This window comes from Momordica charantia (assembly GCF_013281855.1).
Source record: "Momordica charantia cultivar OHB3-1 chromosome 4 unlocalized genomic scaffold, Mcharantia_2.0 BLBB01000004.1, whole genome shotgun sequence".
In the NCBI taxonomy this organism is placed as follows: Eukaryota; Viridiplantae; Streptophyta; class Magnoliopsida; order Cucurbitales; family Cucurbitaceae; genus Momordica; species Momordica charantia.
Genome location: NW_028275162.1, coordinates 25,972,204 through 25,979,446, shown reverse-complemented (window position 1 = coordinate 25,979,446; position 7,243 = coordinate 25,972,204). Strand labels below are relative to the sequence as shown.

General features: G+C 32.1%; 1 long non-coding RNA gene across 1 annotated transcript; it reads right to left on the bottom strand.

Moving 5' to 3' along the window:
• Positions 1–486: 486 nt before the first annotated feature.
• Positions 487–7,200, bottom strand: LOC148212066 (uncharacterized). The gene is made up of 10 exons (XR_015790146.1): positions 7,122–7,200; positions 6,963–7,025; positions 6,708–6,857; positions 6,563–6,629; positions 4,210–4,331; positions 3,897–3,918; positions 3,646–3,816; positions 3,500–3,563; positions 2,114–2,352; positions 487–770 (listed from the first exon to the last, which is right to left on the bottom strand). It is a non-coding gene; the product is annotated as an uncharacterized LOC148212066 (long non-coding RNA).
• Positions 7,201–7,243: the final 43 nt, after the last annotated feature.

The window sequence follows — 7,243 nt, the reverse complement described above, 5'->3', positions numbered from 1 at the left end:
TTTGGCTTTTGTTGGTGTGCGACAGTCCTCCAACGCTTATGCATAATTAATTCTATGGGGAATTGAACCTACCAAAGGAGCCCGTGTTTGGCTTTGTGAAGCCTTTGATCCTTTTTTAAAGTACAAACTCACCCATTTTATTTTTTTCAACCTTAGTGACCGATATAACTATTTATCTCTTATGATGTTATGATATAAGTATTTAGAAAAAAAAAAAAAAATATATATATATATATATATATAAATATATGAGTAAACAGGCAAAGATATAAATTCTTATATTTTAGTCAATGTGATGGTTTGATTATAAGGTTGTCATATATTTCAATATAACATAAAATACTTTTTGATAAAAAGTTAAAAGCACCTAAAAATGGTATGAGAAAAATGGAGTGATTTAAAAACATTTTTATTAGTACTAGTTAGTAAGGCTCGCATGTTTGATTTTAGTAAAATGAAAGATAAAAATAAGCACCATACAAAAAATTAAATAGGAATAGAAATAAATATTTATTTACTTTCTTCAAAGTATGATATTTATTTGATTCGAGAAATCAAAATATAAATGAAAGAAACTGAAATGACAATAAATAAATTTAAAGAGTCGTCTACATATAGTATTAGCATGTACTATGTAGCACTTCACATAAAAAAGTAATTTGTTGTCCAACCCTCAGTAAACTTTGGCTATAAACATTGTAGCATTATACCATTATTAGTTAGGAAGTAAATGGCTGAAGCCGATAAAGCTGACGACGCCCCAATGCAAGCTATGGTGGAAAAGAATGCAGAATAATTAGTATTCAACTAAAATGCCAAAGTGAGCATAGCTTGGTAATTGACATATACCTCAACCATGAGGTTAGAAATTCGATCCCCTACCCCCACATGTTACATGTTATACTCAAAATAAAAATAAAGAAGTAAAATAAATCACTTGTGCATCAATTTTTACCCAATAAATACCTCCAAAGTTTTTGTTTCCTATTTAGTTCTCTTTATTAAATTGCTTTTTTTGCAAGTTTTCTAATGTTATTTACTAAAACATGAATCTCAAGTTTCCCATTCCAACAAAAGTATAAGGAGCTTTTAGGTGTTTCATTTTGTCTTTTTGGACTTGGGCATTTTTGTGGCTTCAAATTTTAGGTAGTGTTGATTGATTCATGAGTAATTTTCTAATTTAATTATGAGGAATTATTAATTTAATCAATAAAGTGACTTTTTCCCCTTAGATATTCACAACAAAAATTACAAAATTACAATATTAGTCACTACCATAAAACTACATCTACATGCTATTTACATCTCATGAATATGTTTCATGGACTTAACAGTACCATTACCATATAATAACATTTGATGGTATAACAGGCGTGAGGGAGGTCCCCCTCCTAAATTTACCATAATATATCCCTCTTGGAAGGCTGTTTTTTTTATGCCCTTCTTATTTTTTTTTATCTATTTTCTTTCTTCTCAGTGAAACCATAGTTTCTTATTAAAAAAAAAAAATACCAGTAATTATGGTGGTTCGGCAAAGGGAGGTGGGCAAGCAAAAGACAACTTCACTTGGAGATAAGAAATACTTTTCCATTCAAATAATCTACCAATACTCTTTCCACCACAAAACTCAGAAATCACCCTACAATAGATTTAATCATAATTGATTTTCCAAAATTTAAGGTTTTAAACTTTCTAAAAATCAATTTTTTAATTTGCCACACATGTATGAAATGGGGAGTGATTTTGACAATGTTCATACTAAAATCACAGCCAAACACACTCTACGGCTAATTACCAGTGAAACGAAAGAAGGAAGAACCTTTGGTGTTCACTTGCCTATCCTCTAAGTCCAAACAAAATCCTAGTAAAATTGCATTAAAAAGGTAGTAATAACTGTGAACGACCACGACACTATGCTCTACTCTAATTAATTGAATTCATTCATAGCTTAACTCAAATTAAATACCATCAAAATATCAAATCAACGTAAATTATTCGGTAGATCGAAGATTCAGCAGCGCTTATCAAAGTTATTGCAGTATAGATCACAGCAGCAACCAGCGCGCAACAAAACAACAGTGAGAAAGAAATTGCGGAAATGAAAATTGCGTACCAAATTAGCGACACCGTACCCCGTCCGATTACGATCACGTAGAATTAGGGTTTCTCCGATTCCACATTACGATCTTCATCAATTTGACAAATCTCTGAAAGCTTGTCCATCTGTAGACGCCTCTAGTGATAGTCGAAGTTGAATGATGCGGAACAATCGAGATCTAATTTATAGCCGTCTGCCCCCGTTCCGTGCTGTTCGTCTCCGTTACGGGGTTTTCCGATTTCCACTTTTCTTTGCTGAAAAATATATTGGTATTTCTTTTAACATCATTACATCGTATTGCAAATAATTTCATACCCACTCCCACGTTGAAGTTAAAAAAAAAAAAAGAAGAAAAATAATTTTCCAATAAAAAAATAGTTTAATTAGTAATAATGGGGTTAATATTATGTAATATCAAAATAATTCTACATTATTGAGTAAATTCATTTCAACAACAAACCTAGACTAACAGATGAAAACCTCATTAAAATTTACTATTTAAAAATTTAGCGAGGGTAATAATTTAACTAAAAGAATTAGATACCTCTCCGATGAAATTAAAACTCCAAAAAGATAAATGGAATTGAAATAAAAAAAAAAACTCCAAATATTAACTACCGCCTACTATCATTGTTCAACAAGACATTGTAGAAGATTTTCATCTATATATTTTTTTGTCTTAAAAAAAATTATTTATTTGGTCTAGTAATTATATATGCTATCACTTTTGAAAAATTATACACTATTTTTATTAAAGCAATTTTAAAGCTAATATTATTCAGCAACATCTTAAAGACAGAAAATTTAAGAATCAATTTAGATACATATATATTTTTTATATACATAATAATACTTTTTTATTTTTCTTGTTGAAACTTTTACGCCCTAAGATTACGCTGGCGAAAAGGAATTCTACCACAGCACAATTATAAATAAATATGTTACAAAATTACTTAGTATTCTTTCTTCCTTACCTTCTTTCCTATTTAATTATAATTATATTTTTTCTGATTTTTAAAATAAAAATATTAACGAATAACTTATTATTTTTTTTCTACCATCTAAAATCACTTCTCAAAATAAAAAACAAATTAATTTCAAAACTATGGAGCTCTTTCTAAAAATTGTTTTTCAGTATAGATTTGCAATACAATCTTTTGAAAAATATTCTATTTTGCAAATCATTGATGCTACCAATTTCTTAGGTGGTATAATTCCAGATTTCCTTTTTAGAAACATGAATTGTTATAAACCATCGCGGGTTAACCTAATGGTCAACAAAGGCCAAATCAGGAGAATGAGTTCAAACCCAACCAAATATAGCAGGCTCAAGTTTGGAAACTCATGTATGTCCAAAAAAAAAAAAAAGAAAAAAGTTTATACTATCAAATTATAATTTACCTCCACAGCACCGTAGGTCATCTGGTCCTCATCCTCCTCCCACCAAGATGGGAAGTGTTCAGTACTGTTGAAATGGAATACGCAAGTAATATAAAATTTAAGAAAAAAGAAGAAAAACCCAATAAATAATTACTGTATTAACTTACATATTTATGCATCATGCTTTTGGCAGCAGGGGATAGCTTCAGTTTTGCACAGATGTGGATGGCCTATGAGGAGAGCACTAATGGATTGTTGATGGCCCAATAAAGGATATGGAGAAGGCATCAAACGGGTTATTCCTGCCTATTTCTTCTATGCCATGACCTAGAAGAAATCTACAAAACATTAGGAAAAAAGCCCTCAAAACTGTAAACAAAAATTAGTTAATAAACACTATTATCTGATGCCATCGAACCTCGTACTTCTGATCATGTCATCTGCATAAGCCATAAACCAATCCTAATGAAATGGAGCCAACGTAAACTAAAAAGCAGATGGAACTAGTTATGTGGATACTTAAGAGTTCCTCAAGAATTTAAACAATTTGAGATCTTTGCTAGTTGTAAGCTTAAAACTATATTAATGGCAATTAAGACAATAAATAATTATTTTGGCTTTGGAACATCTAACTTTGATGAATTATTTGACAACTCTATTTGGAAACCAGCAAGTTTGAAAAACTGTAAATGAATTATCTCCTCCAATCATAAGTCAATAGAAATAAGCACCTGTTTTAACTTCGGTCAGCAAAATAAGTTGGCGCACAAATCCAAACAGTGACCATTGCATCGTAAGTAAATGGCTCAAAAGAACACTGCTCAAATACTCTGGAATATGGTGTAGAATGCAACTGTTAGAAGGAACCAATCAAGAATTAGAATTTTAGCAAAAAAATCACTTATATGTTATGCTCGCCAGTTCAAAAACAGATATTATGCAACTTTCTTTGTTTATTATTTAGTTCTTTGGTAAATTGCAGCAAAAGCTTGATACAAAAGAGGGGTCGGGGAAAAGAAATCCATGAAAAGTCAACGGTTACAAAAAAGATGTGCAGAAGCAACTTTCTGAATGTTATTTACTGAAACATGAATTCCAGAAGTTTTCTATTTCAGCAAGAGGTATATCCAATCCAAACTTTGATTGGAATGAAAATGAAAATCAAAACTACTACATAATTTATAATATGTTTTAGAAATTAAAATTCACAGTTCACCCCCTATTGGACAAGATATACAACAAAGGTTATAAGTAGATAATCTGGGTCCCCATTAGAAATTGAAGCACTTGCATAGACATGTGGATTTGCATTTTTCATGGACGACCAAAGACAAATAATATACCAAAAACTACAAAATGAAAACCACCTCAAACGTCAGACCACGTGATTCCTGTAATATTCTTTTGATAGTAGGAAGTTGGGGAGGTGAATACAATTAACGAAGGCACCTTAAAAAGCATACTTAAATGGTTATTTTCTCAATATGTAAGGTTCTAATTTTTAATTGCCAAAGGGTAGTGGAGATTGACTTTGTGACCATTATTATACCTATTTTATGTCCATCTTCCACTTGGCAAATTGGAAGGTAGTATCTTCACCTACTGAAAATGTGGGGTTAGGAGTTGGAGATTGGTTCACTTGTAATGAGGGAAGAGGGAAGGAAGAAGTCCATGGGTAGAACTTTGGAAATGGGAAGAAGAAATTTTGGGAACACACTTGGGTGAATGATATACTGTTCGATGTCAAATTACCAAGATTTAATAAAGTGGTAGAGCCAAAAAAGTCAGTTCGTTGAGTGAAATATGGAATTCAAGTACAAAATGATGAAATATTGCTGCCAGGAAGATGTTGAAGGACGATGAGGAATGAGAGCTGCAGACTATTTCGATCCCACTGAAAAATCAGTTGATGTTGGAAGGGAGTGAAAATATTGGGTTTGGTTAACGGATCCAAGATTGAAGGTTCATAGTAGAATCTCCATATCTTTAACTGATTAGCAGAGGAAATGTCTTGGAAAAGAACAATAGGTTATAAAATGAGGATTCAAGGGAAGGAGGAAAAGAATATTTCTCACTTGGTTAGGTGGAATAAGGTCATCTTAATTCTTACCTTTGGATATGGTTGGTGGATAATAGAATTCGAGTATTTGCTTTTCTTTATAGGTGAGATACAGAAGGGTATTTCTTTTGGAGGTTTTAGATCATAATTTTGTTGTTTTGGTTTGTTGAGTCACTAAGCGGAGTCAAAGTGGAGACTTATTTCTTGAGAGAGATCATAGAAGAAAAAATAAAGGACAAGAAAGAAAACGGAAGGAGGAAAAATGAAGAGACAAGGAAAAAGTAGAAGAAAATAGTGTATGAAAAGAAGAAGGAAAAAGAAAGAAAGAATGGAAAATAAAAGAATGAGGTCGTGTGTCATAATTCAAATCTTCAAAGGTGTTTCTTGTGCGGATTAATCATGGATTTTGTATTTTCAAAACCGTGTTTTCAAGTCTCGTTTCCTTTTCAACTGTTATGGGAAAATATTTAGTTGAGAAATGTTTATGAGTGAGATGAACGCTATACACTCAACAGAGAACCCTTCCACTAAGCCTCTATCCCTAAGCATGTTGAGAATATCCACGGCCACAATAAAAAAGGGAACAAAGAATCCTTGCTAAGCCCTCTAGTGGTCCAGAATCTTTCCCTTAAGTTTATCATTAATTATAATGGAGAGGTTACCATCGTGTTTGAGACTCGAACCTAGATCTAGAGGATGGAAAGGGCCACGCCTGTGCCAACAGAGGTGATAAACCTTTTCATGGAGAAGATACCATTAGCCATAGCTTTCCAGTTTCCATATTTTCTTTCTAATTTTCAAAAGCATTGATGCCATGAAACATATACATATACAAAATGTAATCTAATGTTCTCATGAGTTTAAAGGATGAAACATAGAAGTTTCAATGTTAAGCGTATTTTGAAGGTAATGAGTAAGACCAGCTTGATACGGACTAGCTGCCAATAGCTACAGAGGACCAAGTAACACCATTATATGGTAATGTAATTATTTAAGTTCAAAAAATAAATAGTAGATAGACATACCTTGAGAAAATACCCATTCCCATATCTCATTAGTAGAGCCAATATCATAATCCAGAGCCTGTCATCCCTGAGTATAGAAAGATGTAATTTAAGCAGCTTTTTCTTTAAATAACATGAACTATTATACCATTAAATACTAGTTTACCTCAACAGCAACATAGGTCATCTGGTTCTTACTTTCCTCCGACTAAGTGATTTCAATGTTGCTCATTTAGCTGGCCTAATGGTTCCAGAAGAAATTCAATTGACGACTTGACTCCTCCAACTAAGAACGGGACAGTTTAACTCTGTTAAGCTGTAGATACCCAAGTAATACTTGAGAAAAAGGAAAAAGAAATAAACAATAAAGAAAATAATGGAGAGTAAATAAAGCCAATTCAAATTCGCATTCATAACTTACAGATTTGTGCATTGGTATTAGCTGCAAACTGAGGATGGTTATGAGGAGCTAAATGTATTTGACCTAGAGGAAATCCATCAATGATATTAGAGCCCTTGTAACTGTAAAGAACCCAAAAAATCAGTTAATAAACTATTATCAAGTGTTGTTGAACCTTACACTTATAATACTTGATCAACATTAAGTCATCAACAAGTCTTTAAAGCTCTCTATGCTCCCCATTTGATAATCTTAACTCTTTTTCTGAGTTTCAGGATCAAACTTTCTTTTTCTAGAAGAAA